This window comes from Bombus pascuorum, chromosome 5 (assembly GCF_905332965.1).
Source record: "Bombus pascuorum chromosome 5, iyBomPasc1.1, whole genome shotgun sequence".
Taxonomy (NCBI): Eukaryota; Metazoa; Arthropoda; class Insecta; order Hymenoptera; family Apidae; genus Bombus; species Bombus pascuorum.
In genome coordinates this window covers 338,930-358,046 of record NC_083492.1, presented here as the reverse complement: position 1 = coordinate 358,046, position 19,117 = coordinate 338,930, and the positions used below count along the sequence as shown (strand labels likewise).

The following is a 19,117-nucleotide window of genomic DNA, read 5'->3' as shown; positions in this document are numbered from 1 at the left end:
TGTTTCTCAACGATTCTCGCGAATGTAAATATCGGGTAACATACATACATCGAAAGTAATTTAATTTCGAAACGGATCTAGGTGTAGTAGCTTAGGGCTGGAGAAATTTTAATTTGGAATTGACTTTAATTCCGATCTGGAATTAAGTAACACCTTAGCCGCTGTAGAACGTACGTTCGATACGCGGTATATCAATTTCTTTAAATATTTCTACTGTATAAAGTCTCTCGAGTCTCTAAGTATTTTCTACGCCAAATTCATACGACTATATTAACTCCTGCAAGATAGGTAAATTTTAAATTTAGACAGGAAATGTTTAGATAGGAAATTATAAATGACAAATTTTGTACAGAATATGTTGCAAACATAGGGATTTTACGTTTTAATTTATCACAATTTAGATGATTCTTCGTTCAACACAAAAGTCCCTTATTAAGTGAAAACAAAAGTATATCGCCAGCTTTAATCGTCCCATTAATGCTACTAACTGTATGCTAGAAAACAATTTCACGATTTCCCTAAGCTTCTTTCACCCAACTCTGCCGTAACAAAAACTCGTTAATTCTCGAAACACCTTCGTTTGCCTAATTTGCGTTAGGACACGTTATCCGTGGTTATCAGGCAGAATCGAGTGGAAAAGCCGCAAAGATCTTCTAGTTGGGCCAACATTTTCATCGCTCTTCGGCGACTCTTTGATCAATCGGCAATCGAATTCCGCGTCGATTCGTCGATTGCCAGTTAGTCCCTTACGAATAGACATCTCGTATATATATATATATATAGTTAGGTGTTTGCTGGAGTCACGATCTCGTTAATTCGTACGCCGAAAAGCTCGTAAGCCCGGACAAATGGAGAGAGATGGAATAGAATGTATTCGAATTGCAAGCTCAAACCGTACGAATGCCAGTGGTTCTGTCCGATTCAAGGGATCGGTAGCAGAAAGGGTGGTGGCACAGTGCGAAGGGACTGCCTATAATGGATGAATGGTGGGGGTCGAGGTGGATAGGGACGGGATATACCAAATGGTTCTCCGCTTCCGTCGAATCGTCTAATCGTACGTACCTATCTCGGACGGATTAAACGATCGAACGGGGTCAGAGCGTCGAGCATGCCTGCTCTGTTCTCCAGCCCGTAAATTGCGTCATCATACCGAAGTACGCGGCTGTAATCGCGTTCACGTTGCTAGGGCCGAATCTTTTTCCCATTTTTCGTCCGATATAGGCCGTGCTAAATAGACTTTCCTTTAAAAACCCACCACCTTTCGACGATCGAACGGTTTCCAACCGCGTACCTTCCTGAATTCCAGCTACAAATGCGATTATCTTTTGCTCTTCCCGCGTTATGCAATGTGAATGATATATACGCGGTTTATTATCATTACGATTATTACTTTGAAATTAACTACGACCTTGAAATTGTAACTACTATAAGTACATACATTGAATCTCGACCGAGTCTCTGGACCAACGCTTTAGAACTGTGATCGCGCGTTGCTGGAATTTTTGGAACACGCGGTACTCGATCGTCTAATCAGGGCCTCTGACTTTGTTTCCCTCAGATTGCGAAGTAAATGTAAGTATCTTGAATCAAATACATACGTACGATGTATTTTCTGGTGAGCCGAAGAATTTTAGTAATTAGTTTATCGGAGCCGAGAGGCTCTTTTTCAAAAAACTTTTTCAAAAAACAAAAAAGAAAAAACGAAAAGATGTAAACGAAAGAAGATACAGGCAATGTTGCTGTAATACTATCTCTTAAAACAGAGATTTTCCTTTTTTGTTAGATGCAATTAGATCTACGAATAAAAGAAAAACGCGTTTTTAGAAACATCCAACGAACGAGGAAAATATTTTTTTCAGCCAATGAAATATGAAACGACAAGTTTGAAAACTTCGTTCTATCCCTCTCGTTCATTTCCGTACATCCCGTACGTAAGAACGAGAACCGTAAGCAAAAACTTGACTAATCTTTACCAATCAATCTCTTCTTGCGAACGTTCGATCAATTGTCCGTCATTTTTCAGCTTTTTCTTTGACCGAGACAAATAGTATGTTCTATGCACGCGAACAATTGGCCTGTTTGATATTATTCTGTAAAAGTTAAATCATTTATGACCGAACAATTTTGTTAGGAAAGTAGCATTGGAAGTAATTTCTACGCGATTTTAAGACCTGGACGAAACCAATTAATCAGAATAATCTAACGATATACAGTTGCCATTAATCTTACTAAAAATTTATCTTACTAGGAAAAATTCATTACTGTAAAGTTTCCTTCTAATTAATAGCATGTAGAGCTGCTCTAGATGAAAGTGGATGATAGTAAATTAAACACGAACGAGTACAATGGAAAGAAAGTAGAGACGAATTGGTCGTGAAAAACAATTAGCGATACGATTCGTTTGGCAAATGCCACGAAATTTCTTTCTTTTCGCCGCGATAGCAAAGACTTTCGAATACTCGGTCCACTGGACAACCGATTTAATCCTCGATGAATCGCAACCTGCCAGAGTAGTTTGCCAAAGTATCGTTCGATCGGGCGATAGCTCCAAAGTTACAACTTTCTGCCTCGTTTTATTGGACATACGATACTCTACTTTACGATACGTAAAGATAGAGGTTAATGGATACAAAGGAACATATAGATCGGAATAGCGGGACTTGATAACAACGAGTGGAGAATTAAAAATAAAAATATCGAATAAAATATGCAGGACAGAGACGCGTAGATATTTGACGAATCATTTTCTGAACGTATATGAAAAAGGTATCCGATACTTTGCAAGTTGATTATTCCTTTAACGTAGTAACCTGTCTGCTAACTTTGTAAAGTAATACGAGGACTCGTGCAATTGGTAAGCCGATTAAAAAATGTTAAATTCCATACTAGCATTTTTTCCCGTTGTTCAGGATAACTTGGAATCAAAAATATCCGCTATCCATTCCCCTATACAGTAAATTTCTGCAAACTCAATAACGCTCGAGAAAAGACAAGATTCAGCAGCGTACATGATATTTTTGCAATCAGAATCCCTCGGTATATATCCGAAGAGCTACCGCACGATATAAAACATTTGCTGCGTCTTCAAACCAGATTTACGTGAGCCATGCAACACGTTCCAGCCCAGCCAGCGAAATCTACATACATCCAAGTACCGCGTACGTGATACCGGTGTCAAAAAGAAGCTTCAACCTCCTCGACAAATCTCCAACTACGTTCCAAAAACACCCGACAATTCTATCATTTTCTTAATATGCTATTCGGTTCTTAAAATTGGATAAGCGAATCCCGTTTCCATTTATACTCTCGCCGACCGCTCGCATAAAAACGCAATTCGTCGAATTCGAGTTCAAAATCGATTTCTAATACTCGATTGCAAAGACAAACCGAATCGCAAGTCGGATAAAACGTATAAAATGCAATAAAACGCAGCATATGGCTGTTTCACGATAGTTTCCGCAAAGTGACTGTTAAAAAATTGTATTCGATCGATTCGAAATTAAAAAGGCTATGAAAAATAAATAAATCGAAGATAGTTTCCAAATCTGTCAGAAAAACACATTACGTATTAAAAAAAGAAGAAAATTGTCATTGTTATCTGCAATTTGGAAATTTCTAAAAGCACGTTTTTACTTTACAAATAATTAAATATCTGCACACGTACCAAAAATAATACGATTAATTACTGACTCGAAGGTAAATGAACACGCTGCTCCGTATTTTATCACATCGAAAATTGCTGATTCACACAGAATTCGCTTCGGAATCGCTGGGCTTTGTATCGAAGCATGCGCCGAGTTCAAAATAGGCTGACAAGGAATATTAAATTTCTTCGAAACCGTTTTAAACGATTCGCCGACGTGTTCACGATGTTCTATGGTCGGTACGATTGTGATGCAAAAACGAGCCGTACACCGGAAACCTGTCATAAGTAGCGGACAATTTTCTCCTAGTGCGCAACCACTTCCCCTATCGTGTCCGGAAATGGAGAAAATAAGAAGCGGTAAAACAGGAGCAAAAATCCAGTGGGACCAAGGTCTGAAACGAGAAAGACGGATGAACGCGACGTAGGTTGATAAAAAAACGCGGCCGAGAAAATTGAAAAGAAACGAGACGACAGGGAGAGGGCTGCTTGTAGTAAGAAAATTGGTTTCACAATGAAATGGTCGATTTTACCGTGTTGTTCCTGTCGGTGTCTCGTGGAAATTCCATTTCGCGTAAAGGTCGATGATAAACACAGAGTAATTACACGAGACGATCTACCGATATCGGCGACATTTCGTACGATGCAACGATGCGGAGAATAATAGAGCGATACGCGCGGTACAAAACCTTCTTTATCGAATGATCGATGCGACGAAGATTGCGTATAGTAACGTGAAATAATACTGTCATCGATCGATGTAAAGAACGTCTAAATCACAAGGAAGCCAAGATAATAATTATCGAGCGTTTTAAGAGATTCGATTCTACTTCAAATAATTTCGATAATTTAAATACCAAACCGTGGAACGCATACTATATGAAAATGTCCAGAATGTGCAAAGCGAAATACACCTTGGTATATTTAGAGGATAAAACGAAACGTAATAATTATCCCATGCCAGTAAATGTCATTCGAGTTACAACGCTATATGTACGTTAATGATATCAATCTCTTCGTCGTAATTTAGGTCACAACACCCCGACTATCCCATCATATTCATAGAATGTAATAAATAACCTCATTAATTAATTACAAACGGTACTATTTGGCTGGGTGTGGAATAAATTAGCGGACCAACCGTGATTAGCAATAATCAATTCGGAATTTCCGGCTAACTCGTTTGTCCAACTATTCCTTTTCATCGATGCAGCCTTAGTCGTTTCGCCGCATTAACACACGATAATTACGATCTTGTAACTTTATACGCGCGTGCAATGAACCTAACGATCTATTGACATAGAATAGAAGGGCGGTTTATTCGACCAACAGTCGAATCGATGTTACTAAAATAACGAGATGTAAATAGTATATAAAATAACAGAGACGTAAAAATTTATTTCAAAATTGTTAATGACGTTTATACACGTTTCTCGAGACCGAAGGTTACGCACTTACGTAGACTGAGATGGCTCATTTAAATAGATTCTGAACGCGTTTCAAATTTAGTACATCATCGATTAATCCTAAATTATTCAAAATGTGTATTTTTAGTTTTCAAAATACGGCTTCTCTTAATAATTCTATTTCTGGCTTTAACCTATTGATTAATTATTATTATTATTGGCGTCAACTTATCGATCATTCGTCAGAGACGTACGCCTTGAGTCTAACAAATTATTTTCATTTTCATAATGTGATATTAAAGTCAGAAGATCTTGTTCTCCTGTGATCTTCGTATATGTAAAGACAGTTATATTGGCTACCATCGTTTGTTCGCGGTGAATCGTAGCACACAGTGGTTAAAAGCATCTCCAAGGAGCAAGCAAGATGCTCGAGTAGCAACGCTGTTGAACGACAAAGTCCGAGCAGGTTGATCACCGGGCGTGCTTTTATCGGAATTTTCGACGTTGACGAATTCCCGTCGGCGGTGACGTATGCGCGTGTGCCCGCAGCGAGGGAAACACTACGAGAGTGATTAATCATCCGATCCTTTGACAAAGGCCGGAAAGCTGGCCGGATTTTCGCAACGAAGGTGTTTCCTCTCCTGCCAGCCGTCGACGAAAAACGCGCCGGCTGCAGTGGAATCAAAGAAAGCAAAAACAACCGACCCTTAATACGTTTATAATCTAGCTCGTTTACGCCGACTGCGACCCCTTTCTACACTTCTCTGCCTCCATCGTCTCTACCGACCCGTCTCCGCCTTTTTCTTCCGTTATGCCGCCTCGCCTTCCTAATTCTAAAATAACTATGGTATTTTAGAATTTATCCACTACCTTTTACATACCTTAGCCGACAACTGTTTCTCGATGATGTAATTTAACGTTTGCAGATTCTTCGTTGATTCTCTGATAACTCGTCCAGTTGCTACCAATTATTCAGTTATTCCAATTGCTGGAATATTATTTGTGACTTAAGGATGCCTTACTCGTAATTGGAGTATATCAAATTAATATATAGTGGAATCTATCAAACTCTAGCAGCTTTCACTCTTCTGCTTAATAAAACGTAGGAGACAGCAGATTTTCATGTATTACATATATATTTAAATTTGAAAGCGCAAAATCGCACGAAGCATAGTGCTTACTGTACTTACGCTGGTAGGTAAAACAACTTTCTACCGAGGATCTACTTCTTTAACTATACGTTTTGCTTGGAAATAAGCAAACACACTCGGGACCGGGCCAGTGGCTCGTTACTAATCGAGTATACTATTCGGCTTGACTTTGTTCTCGGACGGGACGAGAGAAACAGAGTAAACTGCACTTTCAGGAATATGAATTTGCATGAAAAATCCACAGTTTATTTATATTCATAACTAATAACCACGATACAATTCTTATTAATTTTTTAATTTTCTATAAATTGGGTATTCTCGATACTTTATATAGAATAAATATATCGAACGATTTAATCTATTCGCACATTTAAAGATACTTCCATGTAAGTTGTACCCAATTTGACTAACAAAACTGTCCTATCCATCCTAGATTGGAATCGGCAAACAATACAGACAAGCTTAACAACTCTATTCAACGTCTCTCAAGATCCAACAGCTTCTGAATGAAGCAATCCTGTCTTCGTCAATGTTGGCAAAAACTTTTGCACGACGAGACGTCCATCCTGAGATAACAATTCGCCGAACAAAACCATCTCATTTTTCCCAACGATCGATGTGTCTGTGTGCGTCCAATAAGAATTTCTGGTTCCATTACGTTCCAGCCACTTTCCGTTATTTTTCTGTTCGTTATGCTCGTGGTGGCAACACGAGCATCGTTAAACTCTCGAAAATCGATAATCGCGTATGAAAAGTCGGCAAACGGGTTCAAATTTCTTCATCGTCATTTGACCCAGACGAATCAATAGCCACAGACGCGTTTGTAATACAAAATGTCGATACGAAATACGTGCGGGATATTTATATGGTGGATTTCAAGCACCGAAACGACGAAGAAACTTGGTGTAGAAAAGTGTCGGTTTGAGGCTTAATTTTCAAGTTACGAACAATTTAACTTAACTAAGCGGTGCGATAACTCAGCTGACGCAGCTTTTCCTCTATTACTGGATGGGATCAGAAGGCTGCTCCGCTCGACAGTTTGTTACGCAATTTCTTTTCGCCTTGAATATCGCACGATACGCGTCGTCTATGCTCGAAGCTGACCATCTAATTTCCACGTATTGGCAACGTTACGCTGATCGTGTCTTCTGAACGAGACTGACCAAATTTTACGACGCGGTGAAATTCACCGAACTGAGCAAACTTGCTGTTGGTTTTCCGCTTCTGACTCGATTCAAAAGACTAAAACTGTCTTCCTGATCTCACCCACTCCCTTCAGGAGCCACCCTCCTGATCGACAGTCTTCGAGGTTTCTGATTGGCCTGCTTTTCTAAAAACAAGCACCAACGACTTGAAAAATAAGCTTCGAACGACATTTTTGTACCTGAACTTTTTCATCGTTTTCATGCCTAAAATCTACTTCATAAATTCAGATACCCACATATTTTAGGATACTCTGTATATGTGTACATACACGACGCTACTAGACTAAATAGAATTGATAGGAATTTCAATTAGGCGCGCACGTTCGTGGCATCGGTTGCCGTCATCACGCCGATCATCTCGCCAAGTTCACCGAGAAACTCGAGTTAAGTTGGACTTTTAATAACTTTTTTTCGGTGGTTCGCCCGTCGAAATCGACGCGAGTTCGTCGTCCCTCGAGGAGAACTATCCGACCACCTTCTGCGCTCTCTTCGCGTTTCCGCTTGGATGGCTAAAGTTTCCCTCGGGTTCTCTTCCTGTTTCCTCTCATATCCGCTACTCGAGCATCGTGTTTCCGATGTCACAGAGAACAGAGCTCGGAAAGAGACGAAGAGAGAATAGAACAGACTCGTCACATTCGCGAGGTATCGACACCGAATTTCGGGTCTTCGAATCGTTCAAGTACTTGGCACGAACTTGGGATTACAAAGCGATTGATTTGGACTAGTGGGTGGGCTAGTATTCGGTTACGATTCGCAAGTCGAAAGACTGTTGTTACCAAGTTATTACACATCGATATTTGATCGTGCAGAGACTAAACTTGCAAATTCCGTGATTATTATCGGTAAATCGGTAGATTGCCGATATTCAAAAATTCGCATTTTTATGAGCACGTTTAAAGAAATAAAATCTAATCAAAGACTTTTCTCAACCAATAAATATAATACTACTGTACTTTGGATACTCTATCTAATATCTTTGTATATTCTGTACCTAGATTTTGTGTAATTTTAAACATTCACGCTCTAGTAATTAATTTAAAACCAGACCCACGAGTATGGTCGTTTAAGTTGTTTATGACGTTTTTTCGTTTTGGTATTCGATCTGTCGTATCTTTTTAAGATAACGAAAAGATTGTCCGCGTGCAAAAATTCGTACTTACTTTCGTAATCAGACTTTGGTGAGGTCGTAGAAAAGCTACTGCCTCTCCGATTTCCATAATTTTGAAATGCGATCTTTATTGATAAGAAAAAAAAAAAAAAAAAATAAAGCTCAAGCAGTTATATTAATCGTTTCTTTTATTTTTTTTTTGTACTGAATTTAGACAAACTCCACCCTATACACATATTTGACAATAAGTTAGAAAAGAGACGCAAGTTTTTCTTTTATATCGCAAAGTTGCTTTTATTCCCTTTATACGATTTTCTTTCACTGTTCTTGGGCCCCTAGGTCTTTCTTGCTTTGCCAGAAAAACAACGAAGACGGACGTAGGACGCGACAAGAACTCGACAGCGTGAAAAAACAAACAGGAATCGGCCCTATATATACATACAGCAAGGCCCTGAATATTCGAACATTGCGCGTCTTCGAGACGAGTTCGCCAACGTTAGCCAACGTAGCCTTTCTTTATCAGACGCGATCGTACATTCGATAACGTTGTCCAACTATTAAAACCGTTTTAGGATTTCTCGGGTTCAGGTTCTATTCCCTTCGATCCAATTGGAACAAATAACAGTTTCATGGGAGCATGGATCGAGAAACGGCGCGGTCTTTGCAATAATTGGAAATGTAAATAAGCTGGAGCCTTCGCCATCGGGCGGGTTACGTCTTAATTTGAATTTTAAAGTTACGTTTAACGAAACGCTCGAAAGCGTCGCGTTATTGAGAAAAGACGAAAGCGACACGCCTCTTTTCCAAAGGTACTTATCTCGCAGATGTTATTTACACGATTTCTTTAACGAGTTCTGTCTATGAAAAGTTGACAACTCCAGCTTGCTCGGCTCCACGAATACGTATTTCCGAGTTCGAATGGACGGAACTTGGTCCAATCAAGTAACACAAACCTTCTTCTGATTATTTTGTGATTATCTCTATCAACTTGTTACACGGTATCGGTGTATTCTCGGAAGTTTGTTATCGAATAGAGAAATCTTCGTTTTTAGACAATTGTAGCTCAAGGTACTATATTGTACGGTTGGTGTCGAAAATATTTGGCAATCTGAGTATCTCCTAGTCTGTTCGTAATATATAATATAATTTTCTACCATGTACTCGCTCTTTTATTTTCAAATCACCAGGTAGATCATGTAAATTCATTGTAAAGTAAAATAACGAATATTTGCGATAGGACATTCTTGTTCGTTGATGGTAGAATAATTTAGCATAAAATGTATTAAATGTCTAACGCGGTAAGATACTTTTGCGACCAACCATGTATATATCTAGTAGAAAACATTACCCACAACTTTGATTACTTTTCCAATTACCGTTTAACCATCCGTCGAAATATTTGTTACACTTCGTCTCGATAAATTAAAGTCTGCTAGTTTAATTAAATTAATCAGAGTCTGCTAGATATATATTTCGATATCTCGCTTAAAAAGGAATAAGTAAATTTCCACAAGAATTCTTCCTCTTTGAAAGAGATCGAAACTCTATGCAAATAGAGGTTTCGATAAAATGGCAAAGTATTCCGGTTAGTGAACGGAAAACGTGCGTGCTGTTTACCTTTGATGGATGGTCTCAAGGTACGAAAACAGTGGACCTAATGCTTCGTTCCACTCGATCCATCGCAGAGCGGTTTCTTCTCGTCGCGGATGCCACGGTACTTTCGATGCTCGATCTTTGCGCGTACGTGACCAACCGGGAACTGCTAAGAGAAACCGAATGCAAAACCTTCAGCAAAGTCCATTATCCATCGTGTGAACCGTTGAAGGCGTTTCTTTTATCGTAACCGATGAACCGAGTTACCCGAGTCGTTCGACTTTATTTACGTCTCGATACGGTCAGGCTCGTTCATCGACGCTTGTTCAACCTCTCTTTCGATCATCGGATCACCCCGTTCCTCCAACTTTATCGTCTTCTTTTTATTCGAATCTAATTCCGAGAATCGAGCCCTAAAAATCAACGAGAAAAGAACGCTTCCCACGTTCGAACTTTTCGAACGCGTTAGTCTCGCAAGCTCTTCGTGTCAATTTCGATTCGTCACACTTTCGTTTCACCACACTTTTCGCGCGAACGCTACAGTTTCACCGCATCATTATCCCTGTCACTTAGTCTCTCACTCACATTCGTTTCGTTCGCAGCCGATAAACCTTGCGCGGAACTCGTGCTCGATCGCAACATCGAAACGTGTCGACCGAACGATGTCACGCAGCTCGACGCGGGACCGAATGCCAAAACGAAAACAAAGGAACGTGCACGACAGCCGAACGTTCCGTTAACGCGCCGAAAACGTGGTGGTAAAAAGTATTTTCGGGCTGCGAAGACACCGTATTCTCGCTCGTGAGGCGCAGCGCACTTCGCAAGGGGCGCGGCGTAACTGAGCTCCACGAACCAACCCACGTCTCTCTCTCTCTCTCTCTCTCTCTCTCTCTGTATCGCGCGCGCGCCCTCCCCCTCCTCTCTCTCACTCTCTCTCACTCTCTCTCTCTCTCTCTCCATCCGTCGACCACTTCTATGCTCTCCCTCTCTCACGCAAGCTCTCTCCCTCGGAGCTTCGCTGTCTCTGTTCGTTTCACCCTTCGGAGGTCCAGTTCTCCTTTTCTATCGCTTCTTTCAACCCCGTTCGTCCACCTCCGTTTCTGTCTGTCTTCTCTTTCTTGCCCTTCTTTTTCCGCCCTTTCGTTTCCTCGCTCTTGTCCGCCTCGCCTTTCTTTTACCCGCTAAACGTGCCTCGATCCTCACCCCTGTACCACCCACGCCTTACCCCAGTTGGTCCGTGCAGAAGCAAGCCATTGCGCGAGCATATTTTTCCCTGACCCCCATACCAATGCCTTCTCACCTGATCCTTCGACCAATACTGTCTCTCTTCTTCGTCCCCTTCGGATTTTAGTCGCTGTTCTTCTTTTCCTGCGTGTCATTTGCATTACCTCCTCCCATCGCTGTTTTCTCTTCGTTCATTTCTCTGTTTATAATAGCGAACGAACCGCGCTCTTTCCCACTCTCCCGTTTGTCCTACGCGTTCCTCTTTTCTTCTCGCGTTTGTTCTTCCTCCTCATTTTCGCTACTATTACCCTTCCCCTCTGTTCCCGAGCATTTCCTATGCTCGCGAACGGCGGTGAACGTCGTTCGGTCGTCGTCGTGCCGCTTTCAGCGCGCAGTTTTCAACCTGGTGCCGTGCTTTTTCTCGTAATTCGCCGCTTTTGTTCCTTAATTTTTTGCGTTTGCTCGTGCCTCTATCGCGTCCAACGACTGTGCCCTTTCGAATAAAGGAGAATAGATCGTTGTTCGCCGGTCTTTGTTCTCGTTAGTCACATGTTCGAGCTTCTTCGTCGTTACTAATGCCGGACTATGTTCTCCATCGCTGTCGCTTGTATGCTTTTAACGTAATTAGTATCGCGTCTCCTATGTTTTCGCGCGTTATTTAATTCCATTGGCCGATGGATCCCATGGTGCGGTCTGCACCGATGCATAAATAATTACTTTTGTCTGCTTCTTTCTAACCATGTTGCGAGCTTTCTTTCTCCGCTTTCTTACCGAAATCAATTCTGCTTTACGTTTCTAGCTCATCAAGAATTTAATTTTAGTCCGATATACGGATAAGTTTTAGCTACAGAAATCGTATTTTAGCGCGACATATTGTTACTCAGAAAACACGACTATCCTTTCGAGAGATGAAATGACACTGATTGAGATTTAAGAAATATTTCATCAAAAGAATAAATTTATGACACGTTCGATGGAAAGCACGTATGAGACGTAAAATTGAATTTATAAGATAACAACAAAGTGTTTTATCGTATATCTTTTGTAAAAATTGAATTTAAATTCATACGATCCGCTAAGAACCAGCATCGCGTTAATACAACTTTTCATTTGCACAAAAGTTTCTCCACTTTTTAGTATTTCAGTTATCAAAGCGACTTTCAAATGTTTGCTTCGTATCTTTAAACCGCCATTTCTTTTTCCGTCTGGATTCCATAGTTTTATCAATTTTAAAAGATTCCAGCGTTTATAGCACGTAAACGTAGAAACAGGAACAAATAATAAAAAAGAGCCTGTGTATTCGTTAATTGATATAGATCGAGAAACGTATATAAGTAATCGTATATATGAAACGATATGCATCGATGGAACTAATAACGATTTGACTTCGGTAGCGCAACTTTGTAGGTTAATCGACCCTTAAACTGATTTCTTCGAGCAGCTTGTCTCCACTTCCCAACTGTTACGAGCAAAAAAGCCAATATATCAAGTGTCACCAAGCATCTTGAAACTTCAAAGCATTTTTGTGCAGAGATTATCAATTCGAGCACCCTCGAAAGTATGCGAGATGTTAACTCGCCAAGTTCGTGATTGCCTCGTATCTTTATACAAAATTTCATCGCTGTAACTCTTCGAATCTCTGTCAAGCTTCTTTCTTTGTATATTGTGTTATAAGTTATAATTATATAACTTTATTTTCATTTTTTCGTTCCTCGGTTTAAAATGCTTCTTCCCCCTTTCCATAACCTTTTTCTCGATATCTAATAAATATTAATAATATATTTTTTAGGATTTTATCGCTAATTGTAATTTTTCTCGAAATCTATTAAACAATTTTGCGATAACCATTTTCACTATACCTTTACAGATTTCTTGTCGTATTCGACAATAAGCACTTTTCCGTTGAATTACATTACACCGTTTGGGTTGAAATGTATCGACGAAAGATAATACGGTGTATATTTTAACTATTTACAGATACATATTCATTTCTGATTCGAACGATATTCCAAATAAATATTCCAAACTATAAATAGATATTCCGAAACAAAAATATGTTACATCACGCGTGAAACCCGTAATTGATATTAATCTACCAAAGCACTCTGGGTAAGCAGAAACATTTTTGCGACTAGTCTATCGAATTTCAAAGCTATCGCTCTATTTCCCGTAAATTTTTCGACGAACGATAGGTTCAAAGTTTGTCACGTACGACGAGCAGCGTGCTCGCAGCGACATTGGAAAAAAGTTGGGAAACGTACGTATCGTTTTCGCTTCGGAACAGCGAGCATCGTCGTTCTAGAACGATGCTTACGACAATTTCGATAAAAGCTAACTGCTCGTGGTATTTTGTTTTATTGGTGGCTCGGCGACGGCGACCATCAAAGAGACGACTCGTTGATTGATCGACCTGTAATGCCTATGGGAGTGAAAAACTTAGTCTCTGTCGTGCCGTCTGCCGAGTTCGGGAATTAATTTCACGAGAATCAGATTAGCCTCGACCGGCGGTCGCTTGGTTCCACTTGGACATACCATCGAATGATCGAGTGCCGCTTGGCTTAAATCGCCGCCGATTACGCTGGTACCGCGATACTACTCCTCCTGTAACGGCTAAAGTGCGCCGCATAACACGTTATACAACGATTATAGCTTCGACAGCATGTAATGGCGAGGCTTGATTTACGTTAAAGGTTCAATCACGGCCCATTTTCATTGCACCGCCCCCCCTTCCTCTTGTCGGTTCTACATTCAGATTACTCAACGCTTTTCAAGCCTATCGACGTTCGTGTCCAGCCACGGTTAATGGTTAGCTTTCCAACAATTCGATGGAAAGACTATACATAGATATATTTGACAGGGGCCAACCTATGGACCAAGCTATAGGATGCTGCAAGATTTTTCTACGAATAAAAGCGACGCAGAAGTTTCATTATTTTTATGTTGTTCAATATGAATACTTTCGATATATGACAGAATCTATAACGAGTAGATAAGAAAGAAAGGAAAGAATCCATGTACGTATATAACGTGATTCTCCATCCGCTACCGTCATCCGATGTTTAATCAATGCAACAAATAACGGCCGATCCTCTCGCTGGTTAACTCGACTCGCCACCAACATCTCCATTTCAATTTACATTGATCGAAACTTGAAAACCTTTGTCCGCTTTGAAATTTCAGACATTATTTCGCGGTGGAAGAAAGATTAAACGAACATGTTTTAATTCAATTTCAGTTGCCAACGGATCGAACTTACGGATAACAAAAATTTGGTCCGTACTGTTCGTCTGATTGATCGGTACTAGACGACAAACACGTTGCAACGTTTTAGATTACAATATGCATAAAATTGAAAAAAACCTGCAAACCTAGGACAGATAGTAGATTAATAACAATAAATTAATAGACTAGATATAGTATACGTAATAGAAAATAACTGTAAACTTTAACACTTTGAATATCACTGTATACGTTCAACGTGTGACAACAGCGAGAACAGTGGAATAAATAATATTGCTCGGAAATAAATTGTTATACTTGTTTGTTTATTCGAATAAAGCGCTAATATCTACTGAAAGAAGCCAGAACTAATTTTGTTCTGTCTCTTTGCTTGTCTTGCTGTTTATATGTGCCGGTCGGCGCTACACGCTCTCCTCCACGCATAACTGAAAAATTCATAACAACGTTGAACCTGCTATACGAGAAGTATATACACGACGAAATAGTATATGAGAAATGAACAAAACTTTCGCTTTAAATCTGTATCTCTGTGACTCTAATATTCGAAATAAAAAATCTCGATATCGGGCGACCAACGTTGGTCGACCGATGTAAATGTCTTCCAAATAATATCCATAGAACGTGAAAAACGCGAAATTTCTGCCACGTAGGGACCGTGGTTCTTTTGCCGTGGAGCGTCGAGCGCAATCTGCTACGTCTGGCGAGAAGCAAATATCCGAGTCCCACGATAGAGGGAAGCCACAGAAAGCTTGGTAAAATTTCAAATTTCATCACGCCGCAATAGGTGCGCCTATATAAATATTTTATGCGGTCGAACGGCAAGGGAGATCGGCGTGCGCACCATCCAGGGTTCGCATCATAAATTTCGTATTTCTGTGTCATCTCTTTTCATCGAACATGCCCGAGGACATGCACTAATGGTTGTGGAGAATCGCGATGCCAGGTACTTTCCAAAATAATATAGATATCGTGTATAAATCGATCACCGTTAGTTTCGTTGTTTGGTTCAATAAAATATTATACCCTTTTTCGTTTTTCGTTACGGGGCAACGACACAAAATGCACATCGATGATTCTCCACTTGTTGGAAAGTATTTGCCAGTTAAATGGATCATACGATTAAATTGTACAATTTTGTAAAATAGAGCGATAGGCGTGCTATGTGAAAAATGCTCGCTCTAGACTCTGGAGCGTAAGGTAAGTATTAGAACGTCGATTGACCGCTACAATCAATGGCGTGTATCAAGGATACCTGTTTGGCGTAGCACCTAAAGCTTCGCCCGGATCTTTCAACGATCTTTCGCTACTCGATGATTTGCAAAAGGAAACGTAGAGTCGAAAGAAGGATTTTTTTAGAGAATTAAGGGTAAGGGCTGTAAGAGAGCTTCGAGTAAAAATTGGTATCGTCGTCGCTTACATCGTTCTCAGTTTCAATTGCGTTTCAACAAATTTCTGTTTTAACAAATCGTTCGAAACGTTTATGTAAAACGTTACTTTCAGTTAAAGAATATTCACCGCGTCCAGAGATATGTTTCTAGTTATCGTTGCTACAAATGTTCGTAGTTCGAATGGAACGAAACGAAAGATTCGTTCCGTTTTGCGTAACTTGTCATATATCGAGATTTTTCGAATCCTTTCGGGGGCGCTGACAGCTTCGCCCCGGAGTCATCGATTTAACTGCGGCGGCAGAAAATATTTAAGCTTCCGGAATGTGACGTGACATAAGAGCTCTGGTAGTGTTGACAGGTTGTCAATAGACAGATATTTCTTGCGGCGTTGCAAGTGGCATGTTCGTACGAGTCAAACTGTGGCCATTAGAGGATAACTCTGACCATGTGTGCATCTCACGACATAAACTAACTGGTGCGCCGATAATCGTAAATATTCTTTAAAGTCAGGTATATTTTGTCTAAAAATCTACTTTCCCTTTGATGCCCGTTATCCCCCAAAATATATTTTCCTCGATTCTTAATTTAAACCTTGTAGTTTTACGATTTATCAGATTTATTGTTCTTTAATTAATATCAGTATGTACTATGTACTTTTCTATGTCTAAATTATATTGAAAGCTCGCAAAGTATTTCGTCATAACTACATAAAAATTTGTGATTTAATTGTGATTGACGGCTGGAATATTATATTAACGTTACTGCTATACCGACATGATATACGACTATACGAGAATTACTGCGTTTAAAAAATTCTTTTAATCTATACAATTCGACGTATCCGAATCAATATTATTAATAGAATGACTAAGCGATTAAGAGGTTCGTGTTTAAAAGCTGCGCTTTATTTTCTCGTCTTCGCCGTAGAAGTAGTAAATCATTCTCTTTGCGAGGAGAAGGGCGGGAAGACTACTCTTTTATGGTACGGCAGAGCACGGTTTCAAAGGTGAGTAGAGAGAGCCGAGGAAGAAAGGCGACAACGAGTGGGTAAACGATCTACTTTCTGACGATACCTCAGAAACGCTCTCCTTCGACTATAATAAGAAGATACAGTGACCAGAAATTCCTTGTCCGTGGAGGGATATTTATAAATCGAAAAAAGCATTCGTTAAATAGGAATTTATCTTCTCGGAAGATATTTCGCGACTAGTTCGTTTCCGGTTCTGTACAATGTTGCGCCAACGTTAACGTTCAATGACAATGTTCCTTTTCGTTTCAGCGACGCTGAATACGTTTTCTTCAAATATTATATCAAGACAAGCAACGATTATCGACAACCGCGTAAGACGTCTATTAATCGTTGATATCGTTAACTTTGACTTTACGATTGATTTTATGGCATAAACATTATGTTCTCGATCCAGTTGATAATTTCTCTGTATAATTTTTCGAATCACGTAACCGGCATCGCGGCAGTTTGATATTTACTTTTACTATGAAATAAGGAGTAGAACTCTAAAGGGATCAGAAAGAATAACTGTCCCGTGTTTTCACTCAAAAGAAAGATGAAATATTCGCGAGGATCCAGACGTTTATCGTGAAGATAAATTGAGGTCGATCGAGATTGGACTACGCGTTCATACGTTTAAATGTATATAAAGCCGTACATTTATCAACGAATCAGAGTATTTCCTTTTAAATCATTCTCGGTATTATGATTTAAAGTTTTATATAGAAATTATAAAATGGATTTACTATAAAATGGCTGGATTTTACAAGGAAGCCTCGAAATTCGAGTTTGTCGGAAGCTTATTTTCAAGAAGATCGCACAAAGAATCGTAAATCTCTAGACAAATTGTAGGATACAACGATCGTAATAATTTTGTCTCTGCATTTTGGTAGAATATGCGGTTGATCGGTGCGCGACTTAATGAAAAGCTCGTTAAATGTCATAAAAGTAAAAGGGCAGGGAATTTACGTTAAGTATCTTCTTGCCTCGGAATTTGGTTTCAATCGTTTCACCAATCGTGAAATAAAAAGTACGTTATCGCGATATTATTCCATGAAATAGCGAAATTCCTTGTCGCACGATGTGTTCGTTAAATTGTACGCGACAGGGTGCTGGAAAATCATTCGAGTTCGAACGAGACGTTGCAGGTAGTAGGAAGGTTGGGAGCCGGAATGGATGCGGTTTGAGAGAGGCTGGTCGGTTTGCCTCAAATTTCCGACATTGCACCTACCTTAATGTCGTTCCTGTGCGGATATTGGACGTAACAGGTACGTATATAGGTTGCTAGGCAGGATCTACGACATGGACCAGTGTTCCCGATATAGCCGTACCCGTCGCTCGTCCGCGAATCTGCCATACCTATATGGACACTTTATACCTACGTACACTCGTACTTGAGCGTAGAAATGTAAATGGTCAAGGAGGAGAGGAGTATCAGGGCGAAGGAATAAGGCGAAAGATATTACCGGATTAGGAAAAATTGGGTTTCTCCTCGGATTAAAATGTAACTACCATACGACGAGATGAGAATGGAAATGAAATTGCTACTTCGTTTGAGAACGATATTTCTCCCATGGTTGAACGATGTGTATCGCGTTTACTTTATCCATTACGGAATACGTTTCACAGTGTATGGGAAAATGAGGTTGAGCAGCGAAAGTGTCGGGGAATTTATGCGACGCGACGCTATGTTACTCTGTTATGAGCGTTTTAATTGAAATAGTATTTTAGACTAAACTAAGTAGGTAGACAGCGTTCTCGCTGTTATGAATTCTGAATTTGCCCTCTTTCTCCCAAGGTAATTTGAAAAAGGTAAATACATTTGTTGCTTTCCGACGTTTCGATATTAACTCTTTCGCTACCGCCGTTTAGAGAAGTAGTCGTTATTCATAGCCCAAGTTTCAAATTTTCAACTGTTACATAATATGACATATATTTTTACACGTAAACGTAAGAACGATGGAACAGACAATTCAATAGCAGACGATAATAGCAGCGGTTTCCGCTGTATAAATCATTTGTATTTTCAAATTGGTATCGCGACATCGTGGGATCAAATTAATGTTTAATTTTTTACCAAGTATTTCACGAACGTCGTAAATGATGAAGTTTGTTAAATGTTTACTTTATAAACGAATGAATTTTCATGC

At 39.8% G+C, this 19,117-nt stretch overlaps 1 protein-coding gene and 1 long non-coding RNA gene across 5 annotated transcripts in view; one reads left to right on the top strand and one right to left on the bottom strand.

Annotated features, from left to right (window-relative positions):
* The window catches only part of LOC132906707 (zwei Ig domain protein zig-8-like), a 238,931-nt gene extending 228,567 nt beyond the window's left edge, over positions 1 to 10,364 (bottom strand). For all 4 annotated transcript variants that reach the window (XM_060959127.1, XM_060959131.1, XM_060959132.1 and 1 more), the window contains exon 1: positions 10,131 to 10,364. The gene's annotated coding sequence lies outside the window, so the exon portion shown is untranslated. The remainder of the gene's footprint in view (positions 1 to 10,130) is intronic.
* The window catches only part of LOC132906715 (uncharacterized), a 350,670-nt gene that overhangs the window by 239,515 nt on the left and 92,038 nt on the right, over positions 1 to 19,117 (top strand). The gene's annotated exons all lie outside the window — the stretch shown is intronic.